Genomic DNA, 14,089 nt, shown 5'->3' with positions numbered 1-14,089 from the left:
TACTAGGACTTGAGTATCCACCGGAATCCATTTTATAGCGTAATTTGAGAGTTTAAAAGTTAATCGAAAAGTTACAAATGAAAAGTGAAGCTGGGGTATATATATAACAAAATTTTCGAATTTAAAAAAAAAAAACTAAAACGCGTTGCATCGTCTGCGTCGCCTACAGTGGGCGGACGATGAAGCGGATGATGCCCTATCGTTCGCGCTTCGTCCGCGGACTAAGCGTCGGGCGCGGACGATGCATCGTCCGTCGTTCGCGGTGCCACAGTGGCGGACGATAGCGCGCCCGATGCATCGGGCGTGCTATCTTCCGCCCCATTGTGGATGGCCTTAGAAACTCTTTTCTCAAATGAGTTGAGATCTAGTATCCACTAATAATACTTTAATTACTTTTTCTCTCTACATCTCTTATTTGACAATTGTGTATTAAAACCTGTGCACAATCAATAGTGTATATTCTTGTGGGACGGAGAGAGTAATCGATAAAGCTAAATTTCTCCCCTCTTTATTAAGGTACTTGAAAATTGCAAAAATGTTTTTCTCTCCCTCTTAATTTATATCTCTGCAATTAGGAGGAGAAAGAACAATCGTACAACAGACATGGCAAATATTGCTGGACGAAATAAATCTCAATTTTGGTTCATTTCTAATCAATACAACAACTTTAACAAATAGGCAATTGAAGTAAGTAGTACCTTTGACAATTTTTCTTAAATGTGTTGTAGCAAAAAAATCTGGCATTCTATGTGTTATAATTTGGGCAAAGTTAATGATATTTATGATTAATGTAGAGTTTATAAAAAAATATCCAAAATTTAGTCAAAGTTCGTTATATTAGTTAGGGGTGGGTCGATGCGATATATCGTATCGAAAATATTGTATCGTTATCATATAAAAAATATCGATATGAAAGAATTTCATATCGTTACCGTATCGAATGTTTCGGTATACCGGATTTCGATATACCGAAATTTCGGTATGGATAATATCTATACCGTTACCGTATTGAAACTTCGTTATACCGTACCAAACTTCGGTATACCGTTCTGAACGATATATCAAAATTAAATGGATATGTATTTATGATTTTAGGGTTTCCAATAAATATTTTTTGAATATATAAATGAATTAAATGGATATCTATTTATGATTTTAAACTTTTAATCATTAAAAAATAAATTATAGTATTATTATAATTAGTGTAAACGGTATGTATCGATAATTCAATACTTATTGATTTTTGATATATTTCGTTATACCGATAATATCGATATATATCAAATATTCGATATAAAACGGTATACCGCAGTATAAGAAAATTCATATCGTTATCGTATTGAAAATTTTCGATACGGTATTGTATCGTAACAAAAATTTCGGTATATCAAATATTCGATATTTTTCGGTATGATACGATCGATATATCATTTTTTCGGTATATTTACCCAGCCCTAATATTAGTGACCAGTTACCATAATTTTTGCTGACATCTCAACTTTAATTTAGCCCCGTGGCCCACATCAGTTTCGGTTCTGGTTCTGGGGATTATAGAAAACTGACAACAACAACAGCATTCACGATAATATTTCTAATCTCGTTTTAATTTGGAGTGAAAATTTGAAGTTCAATCAATGTTCTTGAAATTAGAGACCAATTTTCCTTTTGATGTATATAGCTTGTGTTTCAGATTTTTTTTCTATTCGAGTGCTTGAAGATAGATTTACCAAGTAAGAAAATTTTCTAAACACATACTACTATAATATAGTCCATCTGAATCTTTGTAGTAGAGACATTTCTTTTCGATTCAGAAATTAAAAAACATTATGTTTAAAAGTAAGAAGTACAACTCAACTATATAGGAAGGATGGATTACTATATATCAAAAAATAATAAAGGCATGTATGACACTAGATTTATTGGGCATGAAGAATTAAGAAAGGTTTATAATCAACTACTACTATTTTTTAAAGTTGCCCTATTGACTCTACACAACCAACTTGGTGATTTTTCACAATATTTTCCTTTTATTGATTCAAAATATTTTTATTACCCCCTCTGCATATTTATATGTGTGTCGCTAAGTGATACTGTGATTCACTCTTTGTGCCTACTCGTCTTTACATGCCATCTGCTGAACTTCTCCTCTTTATTATTAACGTGTTCAAAAATTGCATTGATATGCTTACTCATCCTTTTCTGCTCGCCAGTGACCACCCACTTCATACTTTCTCAAATTGCATTTATATGTTTTTATATATTACTAGAAATTTTTTAAAATTATATATGTCCGTGAGAATGTGAAAATATTAAGTGCTACTTAAAACTTTCACCATATCTATAGTAAAATTAATTATGTATATAATTTTCATTCTTTATCAAATTCTAATCTAATTTTTTTTATGTATGTACACTTTATATATTACTCCCTCCGTCCGAAGGAAGATGACCTCTTCCTTGGATGGCATGAGAATTTATACAACTTTATTTTGTGTGTGAAGTGGAGAGAGTAAAGTAAGATAGAAGGAATAAAGTATAGAGAAATGTATTTCCATTTTTAGTAATGGGTCATCTTGGTTGAGACAAACCAAAAAGAAAAGTGGGTCATCTTCAATAGGACGGATGGAGTACTTGAATTAAGCAATTTTGAATAGTTATATATGTTCGTGAGAATGTGAAAATATTAAGTACTCCCTTCGTCTCATCGAAGATGACTCATTTTCCTTTTTAGTTTGTCCCACTTAAGATGACTCATTACTAAAAATAGAAACTCATTTGTCTCTACTTTAGTCTATCTCTTTTACGTTACTGATAGTAAAAGTAACTATATGTATATAATTTTTATAGAATTAATTATATGTATATAATTTTTATTCTATATCAATTTCTAATTTAATGCATGTGTACAACTTTAGAGGATTACATATGTTTTATGTATGTACATTTATATATGACTAGAGTTTAGCTATTTTGAAATTTGTATATGTTTATGAGAATTGCATCGTATAAAAAATAAATTTTAATTCACAACTCATATAAACCCAGCCAAACTATTTATTCATGAATTGGATTGGCTCGTCTGGAGCCTTTGTTCTAGTGACAATGAGCTTAGACATCTTTGATAGAGGTCTCAAGTTCGACCCCTCTCAACAACAAAAATAGTGAAAATTTATTTCCACTTTGTTTAGAGGAGGGGAGTCTTGACTCACTCAGTCAATTGTTTGTGGAACTGAGTTTCCTCCAAAAAATTCCTCATGCACGTAGGGGCAAGCGGTAATCCGTAGGTCCAGGCCAGAGGGGGGTTTGTGGAGTATGGGGCCGCATGTGGTGGAACAAGTCATTATAAAAAGTTTACCCAAACACAGTTTTGCGCAGTTGGCAACGGAGGGGCAGATCTTGCTGCAATGAGCCTGGGTTCGAATCCCACCGCTGTCGTATAGTTGGTTCCATCTCTCAGTCACAAGTGTGAGGCTTTGGGAGATGGGCTTCTGGCAGTCAGTGGGTTAAGGCCTCTCTCTTAACGGGCTACTGCGTACCCTGATTGAACCCCCTCACATGATGTCGAGCCGAAGTGTGGAGACCGCCAAGGCGACGTAATCGCATTTTTTACTGCAATGAATTGGATTGGCTCAAGTATGGATTCATTAATTGCACACTATAACCGTTCCAAACAATTATTCAAATAAATCACAAATCACATACCCAAAACATAACAAATTTCATTTGAGGGTGGAACAAGTCACTATAAAAAGTTTACCCAAACACAGTTTTGTGCAGTTGGCAACGGAGGGGCAGATCTTGCTGCAATCAGCCTGGGTTCGAATCCCACCGCTGTCGTATAGTTGCTTCCATCTCTCAGTCACAAGTGTGAGGCTTTGGGAGATGGGCTTCTAGTAGTCAGTGGGTTAAGACCTCTCCCTTAACGGGCTACTGCGTACCCTGATTGAACCCTCTCACATGATGTCGAGCTGAAATGTGGAGACCGCCAAGGCGACGTAATCGCCTTTTTTGCTGCAATGAATTGGATCGGCTCAAGTATGGATTCATTAATTGCACACTATAACCGTTCCAAACAATAATTCAAATAAATCACAAATCACATACCCAAAACATAACAAATTTCATTTGAGGTCTAGGCGATACAAATTTTGTTTTAGGTCACTAGAGAGTAAATGAACAAAAATGTCCCAAATAAATTTGAGGGCATTTTTCTATGAAAAAGGTTGAAAAAGTGTAGAAGCATCTAAACATGCAAAATATAAAGTATAATGACTGCAAAAATGCATTTTAAAGTGTCGGGACAGCAAATGTGCATCGGGATAGTATATGACCTAAATATATAGTTCCCTATGATATATTTGACTAGTTATACATCTATTAAAATTCCCACGATAAATAGATCAACCTTGGTTAAATATATATGGCTTTAAAAATATATTCTTGAAATATTAATTTTAAGTTACTAATAAATGATTAGGCCTGTAAATTCGGGTACCCACGTGTACCCAAATGAGCTTCATGTTATTTTATGAACTCCCTATAATGAACTACAATTAAAGTTGCATTGAGCTCCGTGTTATTTTTATAATGATACGTTTGGTGTTTAGCTTTTAAACCCAGTTTGATATATAATATAACCCTAGGAGTGTGATCAAATACTAACTAGTTTACAGTAATAACTATTAACTAATTTCAATTTTTTATGATAAGAATATCAACACAAAGACATAAATTTATCAATCTTCTTGTGTTGATAAACTTATGTAGGGGTGAGCAAAAAAACTCGAAACCAAATATCCGAACCGAGCAAAACCAAAATTTTGAAATTCGATTCGGTTTTTTTGGTTTTTCTGTTTGGTTCGGTTTTGAAAATACAAAAAAATTCAGTTTTTCGGTTCGGTTCGGTTCGGGCGAAGAAAAAAAACTGAAAAACCGAATTACTGTATTTTAAATAATATTATATATATAGTGTCTCGTTAGGTTGAGATTTTTGGGCCTAGTTGAGAACTAAGATGCATTTTCAGCCACTCATTCACAATTTTCGCGCGATGTCAACTACTGAGACATTATGTCTGTTAGGTTTAGTATAGTTAAAAGCATGTTTCGAGCAAGTTCGCGCGAATAGAATCTTGCGTGTATACGAAAAAACTCTACAATCCACTTTTAACCCGATTCAGTAATATTCGAGCAGTTCGCACAAATAGAATCAGTATATTATTACATTGTGTTTACTTGTGCGTTTATAAGATGTTTTATAAACATTTAAATGCATAAGAAGTAAACAAAGCCTAAGCCTTTTGCTTAGTAGACTGGTTGTGGGCGTCGTCCACTTTAAGTTAACTACAGTCGGATCTATGCAATGCTTTGCAAAAGAAAAAGAAGAATTTCACAACCTAGATAGACTTTGGCTACCTATCGCGAAAGGTTGCAATGTCAGTCCGATTATTTCTAAGCCTTATTGAAATAAGATGACGTTGGTGTGATATAACACTAAATGGATCTAACAGCAAGATGTGTCTTTATGCTATCTACTGAAAGACTAGGTCTTGATAAAATACTATTTCTTAATCTACATACGTTAGCATTGAGCATACAGTATTGATTATGTACTACTTTGACTTATCAAAAGGTGCTGGTTTTTCGCAACCCAATAATCCTGATATATTGGGTAGCGGTGATTAATATCTAGCGGTGCTAGGATTGCTATTATGTTGAACCGTGCGCGATGTGAGTCTCGTTTGATAATGTCCTCAAGAGGAGCTTGAACAAGGTTTTATTATTCGGAAACTGGCCAGTTAGAATTTAATTATTCCATGAGTAATAAATAAGTGTTTCTTGCTAAGTCCACTCTTGTAATTAATAAGATGTTATTTAATTAAGTCCATAACAGACTTTAATTAATTAATGGACATTTATATCTTAAGCGTGAGAAATAAATAATAAATAAAATAGAAACCCGGATTACTTGCAATTTCAGAACTGGATGGGAAGGTCAATATTACTTCTGTAGTGGCTGCTCGTAATATTCCAATATAAGCTTGTATTAAATTGTAGGTTCAATTTAATTAGTAAAAAGCTAATTGGGGGAGCTCATATCCAAAACATTCCATAGATCCCTGGCTGGGCCCAATATGTAACTATTATAAATAGGAGATTAAAGGAGACAGAAAAGATTTTTTTTGTGAGAGAAAATTTCATCCCTCTCCTCTCTGCTGTAGGGGATGAAATGTTCAGCTCTCATCCGTAAGTTTTTCAGCTCCTCATCCGTGAGAAAGTTCTTTCTTCTTTATTCGAGTCCTAGTATTTCGATAAGATCAACCCACATTGATATCGGAATACAATTCGGGAACCAGTCAAAAGATCCGTGGTCTAGTATTGAAGATCATCGTGGAGAAGGCGCGAGCAATCGACGATTCTTTGGAGAATCAAATCGGTAACTCTAAACCGTAGAATTCATGTTTTAGGAGTTATATTCTTTAAGCATGAATTATTTGCATTCTAGAATGCAATTCTGTGTTAACATGTGAATAGATTAATCCCATAATCTGTCAAATAGATCCTACGTCTGATTTATTTGTTTTGTACAAGTCTTCCGCTGTGTAAGGGGCTCCAAACCCCAACAATGTCAACTAGGGGGCATAATTGTCATTTTCACGCGATGTCAACTACGGACATTATGTCAACTACGATGTCAACAACAGACGTTATTTATGTCAACTACGATATCAACAACAAACGTTATTTATGCCAACTATTATGTCAACAACAATATTTTACAAAAAATTAATGTCAACAACAAATATTTTCAAGTCAACGACCTATATTATTTATGTCAACAACAATGTTTTACATATAATATATGTAGATATATGTAGTTGATGTGGATTATATATGTATAGTTGACATTATATGTGTATAGTTGATATGAATTGTATATGTAGTTGACATTATATATGTGTAGTTGACATTATATATGTGTAGTTGATATGGATTGTACATATAGTTGACATTATATGTGTAGTTGACATGAATTGTATATGTAGTTGACATTATATGTGTGTAATTGACATGAATTGTAATTTGATACTTTCTTGAATTGTAGTTGACACAAAGACTTTGGCCAACTCATCCAATGTTCATAGCAAAGATCAACACAAGATTGCATTGCAATTTGCACCCAATTTCATCATCCAGTTTGTGAAATGAAATACGTCAAATTCAAGAACCCTAAAACTGACATTGCTCACTGCACCATCTCCAAAAGCAATCCATAACTGAACGAGAAATTTATTGAAATTCCAAACACATTTCCTCATAAACAGAAAACACAATTCATCTCAATTCCATAACCTAAACATAAAAAAAAACCTCTGAAAAACGTGAAGATTCAGCTCCAGTACACTTCGGTCTTGGATTCTACTAAAACTAATCGGAACTATCAAACATACAAATCACACAATGTATATGAAATGAGTAAAACAGAGAACAATCAAGAAGGGAAGAATCAATGGAGATTTTATTCAGAAATCTTATGGAAGAAGTTGAGCTCTCTCGGATGAAAACCCTCGTTTCTCTCTCAGCCCGAAAGTGTGTAAAAACTCTAACTAATTCCCTCCCATTCACAACATTCAAATATGGTGGGAAAGTTTGAAAAACAGAAAATACAATTTACACATCAGTCCCTATACTTCATAAGTTTTGCAGTTTTGGCCCAACTTCATAACAAATCTCCACCTTGGGACATAACTGGACAAACTCTCAAACACTACCTTCTTCTTCATTCACTTCAGTTAGGTCAGATTAACCAACTCCATGCAGTAATTCAGCTTTGATCCGGGCAAGACCTTAGTTAGCATATCAGATGCATTATGTTCTGTTGCAACCTTTTCAATCTTCACTAAGCCACTTTCCACTTCATCTTTTATAAAGTGTAGTTTAACATCCACATGCTTTCTCCTTTCATGAAACGTTTGGTGCTTTGATAGACATATAGCACTGTTGGAGTCACACAATACTGTCACTGTGTCTTGATGTACTCCAAAATCAGAACATATTCCTCTCAGCCACATGCTCTCTTTTACTGCCTCAGTTAAGGAAATATATTCAGCTTCTGTTGTTGAGAGTGCTACCACTGATTGGAGGCTCGACTTCCAACTTACTGCTGCACCATACAAGCAAATCACATATCCGGATTGTGACTTTCTTGTGTCAATGTTTGTTGCAAAATCAGAATCACAAAACCCCATAAGAGGCTGCCCCACAATCTTCTCACTCCCATCAAATAGAATTCCATAATCTTGAGTGCCATTTAGATACCTCAGAATCCATTTCAAAGCATGCCAATGTTCCAAACCAGGATCTGCCATATACCTACTTGCAACACTTATAGCATGACTGATATCTGGTCTTGTACACACCATGGTGTACATGATACTTCCCACTATGTTCGCATATGGGATTTTGTCCATCTCTCTTTTCTGAATGTCATCTTGGGGGCTCTGACTAACACTAAGCTTGAACTGCTGGCTTAAGGGGACAGACACTGGCCTGCTGTGGCTCATCTGAAATTTCTCAATGACATTCTTGATGTAATCCTTTTGTGTCAGCCAGATTTTCCTCTGATATCTATCCCTTATGATCTCCATTCCAAGGATCTTCTTTGCATCTCCAAGATCCTTCATGTCAAATTCATTCTTCAAGTCAAATTTTACCAACTCCACCTCCTCTTTATACCTGGCAGAAACTAGCATATCATCTACATATAACAGTAGATATGCCACAACAACTCCATCTTTTCTCTTAATGTAAACACAATGATCATATAGTGATTTCTCAAAACCAATTCTCTGCATAAATTCATTGAATCTGAGGTACCACTGTCTTGAGCTTTGCTTAAGGCCATAGAGGCTTCTCTTCAACAAGCACACCTTTCCCTCATCCCCCGGTTGAACAAAACCAGGTGCCTGCTCCATATATATTTTTTCTTCAAGTTCACCGTGGAGAAATGCTGTCTTAACATCGAGTTGCTGCAACTCCCAATCTCTTTGTGCAACAATAACAAGCAAAACTCTAATGGAGCTGTGTTTTATTTACCACGGGGGAGAAAATCTCATTGTAATCCATTCCCTCTTTCTATGTGAAGCCTTTAGCTACTAATCTAGCTTTAAATATGACTTGATTGTTATTGAAAGCTTCAATTTTCTTCTTGAAAATCCATTTACATCCCACTGTTTTCTGATCAGTTGGCCTTAATACCAGAATCCATGTGTGATTCTTGTACAAGCTGTCAATTTCCTCTTGCATAGCCAACAACCACTTGTCCTTCTCTAGGCTCCTTATTGCTTCCTTGTATGTAGAAGGCTCATGTAAATCCATCTGTTCAGCTACAGCTAGGGCATAGTGCATCATATCAAAGTCATTGAACCTGGAGGGAAGTCTGATGTTTCTCCTTGCTTTATCTCTAGCAATCACTCTCACTGGAGTCTTGGTGTTGCCTTGACTTCCAGTAGATCCACCATCAGTAACTCCTCTTGGATCACCCTGAGTATCAGATGTAGCTTCTCTCTGACTCTCCACCTCAAAATGAATTCTCTGAACTTCTTTATTGAGGAATGGCATCTCAAACTCTCTGAACACTACATCTCTACTAATGATCACTTTCTTGTTTCCCTCCTCACAGCACCATAATCTATAGCCTCTGACTCCCTTTTGATAGCCAATCATAACACATCTCAGAGCCCGAGGTTCCAATTTGCCTTGCTTTATGTGAGCATAAGCTCTACATCCAAAAGGCCTTAGCCTTGAATAATCTCCACCTGAGCCATACCACCTACTGTCAGGTGTTTCATTCTCAATAGCAGCAGAGGGGCACTTATTTATCAGAGTAATAGCCGTGGAAGCTGCTTCAGCCCAGAACGGCTTTGACATACCAGAGGATATAAATTGACATTGTTTGGTGGAGAGATGCTTGTCACAAAGGATGGCCAGATAATGATGAAGGCTATCAGAAACAATGTACTCTACTATCTGCAAGCTGAAGCAGTGGAAGGATCTGTAAATTCCACACAGCAATCCATCAATTGGCATGCAAGACTAGGCCATGTTGGAGATGCTGGTTTGAAGCAGTTGGTAAAGTTGGGCATGATTCAAGTGCAAGATACTGAAATGCAAGGGGACATTGGATCTTGTGAAGAATGCATCATCGGGAAGAGTAAGAAGCTGCCATATGGAATGGGCAAGCACACCTCAACAGAACCTCTCCAATATGTCCACAGTGACATATGGGGGCCTGCATCAGTTAATAGCATTGGAGGAGGCAGGTACTTCTTATCCTTTGTTGATGATTTTTCAAGGAAATTGTGGATAGTTATAAAGAAAGAAAAGTCAGAAACGTTTAAGAAGTTTCAAGAATGGTGCACAAAAGTTGAATTAGAGAAAGGGGAGCCATTGAGATGTCTTATGACTGATAATGGGCTGGAATTTTTGTCCTATGAGTTTGATGAGTTCTGTAGGAATAAGGGGGTGAAAAGGCATAAGACAGTCCCTCACAACCCACAACAAAATGGGGTTGCTGAGAGGGCAAATAGAACCATCATCCATTCTCAAGCATATGTTTCCTACACCCTTGACCTCACACACATGATCGTCCCCCAACAACACTGAGCTATCTGATTCTTTCAAGTTCCAGAACCACTCAAGATTTGAAGACATGTGGAAACTGCAGCCTGAATCCATGATCCACAACTTGGATATTGGACCGCTCATGACCACATTAAGGGCCCTAGCTTCCTTAACCTCTTCAGTAACAACTGTTGTTCCCTCTTCTTTCTCAGATTCAGCTTGCTTCCTTTTCCAAGCATAGCAATTCCTCTTGATGTGTCCTGGTTTCTTACACCAGTAGCAATTTCTTGTATCCTTTTGATCAGTTTCCTTGGGGGCTCGAGGTTTCCACTTATCAGAGGAGGGTTTCCACTTAACGATGAATTTTGTCAACCACAATGGTCATCCTTTGATGATTTTTGATGGAGGTGATGAAGGGAGATGCTCTACTGTTCGGTGTGCGTTTGATCAGGGAGGAGATACCTCGCTAGAGCTTCGGCTATTACATCTCATCGTGATTTCATGGTTTCCACCTTGAGGACAAGGTGAATTTTAACTGTGGGGGAGTTGATACGGACATATCTTCGGGAATATCCCCCATATCTATATTATTTAGTTAGTTATTGATTTACCATATCTTTTCATATTTATTAGGATTATTTTCTTGTTCCTTAAGTTAGGGTATCCACTATTATAAATAGTGGACATTGTTATTCATTTGCATCATTCAAGAAATATCAATTCAGTTTATCCTTTATCGTTACTTTATCTTTTATTGTACTTTATTTTTTGCAAGTTCATCTCGTCAAACCCTAATTGACCGAGAACCCTAGGCTGCTCGACGGGAGGATCCCGCGAACGAACCTAACCCTTCTCCGGAGACTCCGCGTTGCCGGAACCGATACGAGTACCCTCGTATCACGATGGTGTCCACACCCTTCGCCTTGAACTCCGCCGCCTTCTTGCCGATGCAGTCCAGATAGTTGACAGTAGGCTTATAATTAAATTCATAGTTCGGAACTCAGCAGGCTTACAATTTCTACTGATCGATGAGATAAAAATCCCTAACAATGTCTCAGCGGAAAATCACGGTAGAAGAAGATGTTACTGCTACAGAGACGGAGGATTGCACGGCTGGAAAGCGGAAAGAGCGGCGGAAGGCTGCGAAGAAGGAGAAGAGGAAGAACAAGAGAAAAGAATTGGCGGAGATCGCGCACCGAGAAGAGGAGGTTCGCCTCAATGATCCCGAGGAGCAGCAGCGGATTCAAGCCGAGGAGGAGCAGGAGAGATTGCGAGTCGAAGGGGAAAGAAGAGATTAAAATATGAAATTACCATTCTGTCCTTTCATAATTAATTAATCTAAAAATTTTTTTTTTGTGGTAAATTCTGGACCACTCATTTAATAAAAATGAGTGGCTGATAATGCATCTCAATTCTTAACTAGGCTAAAAAATCTGAATTGATCAAAACCCCATATATATATTCTATTAATTTAATATATTATATAATATATAATGTATATATTCTTTTAATATATTTTGCTATATAATATATATTAGTAATTTTATAATATATATATATATATATATAATATTCTATTAGTATATATAAAATAAAATAAATTACATATATATTACTAATATATATGTTTTTTTTTCAGTTTTTCGGGTTTTTCGGTCTGTTCAGTTTTTTAAGTTCGGTTTTCGGTTTTTCGGTTTTGGTTTTTCAGGTTCGATTCAGTTTGAGTTTTGAACTAAATTCGGTTTTGGCAAAAAACCAGAATGTTCATCCCTAAACTTATATCTTTATGTTGATATTTAAATTTACATGTTAGTACATTAACTGATTTTCCTGTTATGTATAATGTTCTGTTGCATCATGTAGCGAGATCTGTACATCATGTAGCTAGATCTGTACATCATGTTCTATTACATTATTTAGCCAAAGATGGTATCGTTTATGTTGTTGTCATGGAACATTTTTTTCTGCTTCTATGTATCATGTTTTGTTACATCATATAGCTAGTTCTGTACATCATGTTCTATAACATTATTTAGCCAAAGATTTACATTAATTGGTAATTATGTGGAACATTAAATAGATTAGTACATCACTTGATGTTGATTTTATGCATCATGCTTCGTTACATCATGTAGCTAGATCTGTTCATCATGTTCTACTAGTACATTATTTAGTCATAGATGTACATTAACTGATACTACATTGTATGTGTTTCTTAATAGGTTCAATGAGTGCAAGAATCAATTATAAGGACGACTTTGATGATGACATGCCCATTGCATTAGCGCAACGACTTAAAGATGTTCAAAGATATGGTACATTATTATTGTGTTGTAGTATGCTATGTACCAAAATAGTATTTTACTGTATATGTCACCTACTGAGTAACGTAGATTATAATTTGTTTGATGAGGGGCAGAAGTTATATTCGTTCCCCAAGGGTTTAGTAGTCCATGGGGCTAGGGTGTAGTACCAACCCAGTAACACAACAGTCATCACTAAGAGCAAGGAGTTAGAGTACGTCTCATAGGGTTCAATTATTTATTGTTTGGTGTAGTAGTCTCTGTTGTATTCTTACACTTATTAGCTTACATTATCTAGGTTAATTGTTACATTATTTGTTACTGATGTACTGTATACTAAAACCATAAATATGTTACATTATATATGCATACTTGTACATGACTTTAAAACTTCCTTTACTGTTACATCATGTAACTATAGCTGTACATAATGTTGTATTACATTATTTTTTCATATTTGTACATTAATGTGTGCTCCGTATGCAACCAAAACCCAACAATAAAAACACAAATGGATTGCTAAATGAATTGCTAAACCCTTGGGGAAATGATTCATCTCTCTGGCCTTTGTGAAGTTTTCGTTTGACAGTCGGTAATACAACCTAGCCCGATGGATCGCTCTACCCAAAGAACCTGGATTCAAATAGACCCAAACATTAAACTACTTCTTTCGTACATTACTCAGAGAGTGCATATACATTACAAAACTGTCTTCGTAAATTACTCCGAGAGCGCATATACATTACCAAACTCTCTTCGTACATCAAGGATTATATGAAACCAAAAATAAAGAGTAAAAAATAATTCTAGGAAAATGATGGTAATATGCTCTAACCAAATGGATTACTGAACCCTTGGGGAAATGATTCATCTATCTGGCTCTATACATTAATGTGTGTGAGTCGTACATTCAAATACCAATTTCATACATCAACATCTGTATGAAACCAAAACCCAACAATAAAAACATAAATTATAGGAAAGTGTTGGTAATATGCCTTAGCCAAATGGATTGTTAAACCCTTGGAAAAATGATATATCTCTCTGGCCTTGGTGATATTTCGTTTGATAGTTGGTACTACAACCTAACTCGATGGATTGCTAAACCCAAAGAGTATGGATAGACGTCACCACGGTTCGGGAACCGGCGGTTCACGGTTCGGAAC

The sequence above is a fragment of the Salvia splendens genome, chromosome 22 (genome assembly GCF_004379255.2).
Source record: "Salvia splendens isolate huo1 chromosome 22, SspV2, whole genome shotgun sequence".
Classification (NCBI taxonomy): domain Eukaryota; kingdom Viridiplantae; phylum Streptophyta; class Magnoliopsida; order Lamiales; family Lamiaceae; genus Salvia; species Salvia splendens.
The sequence above is the reverse complement of the archived record's forward strand: the minus strand, read 5'-3'. Positions refer to the sequence as shown.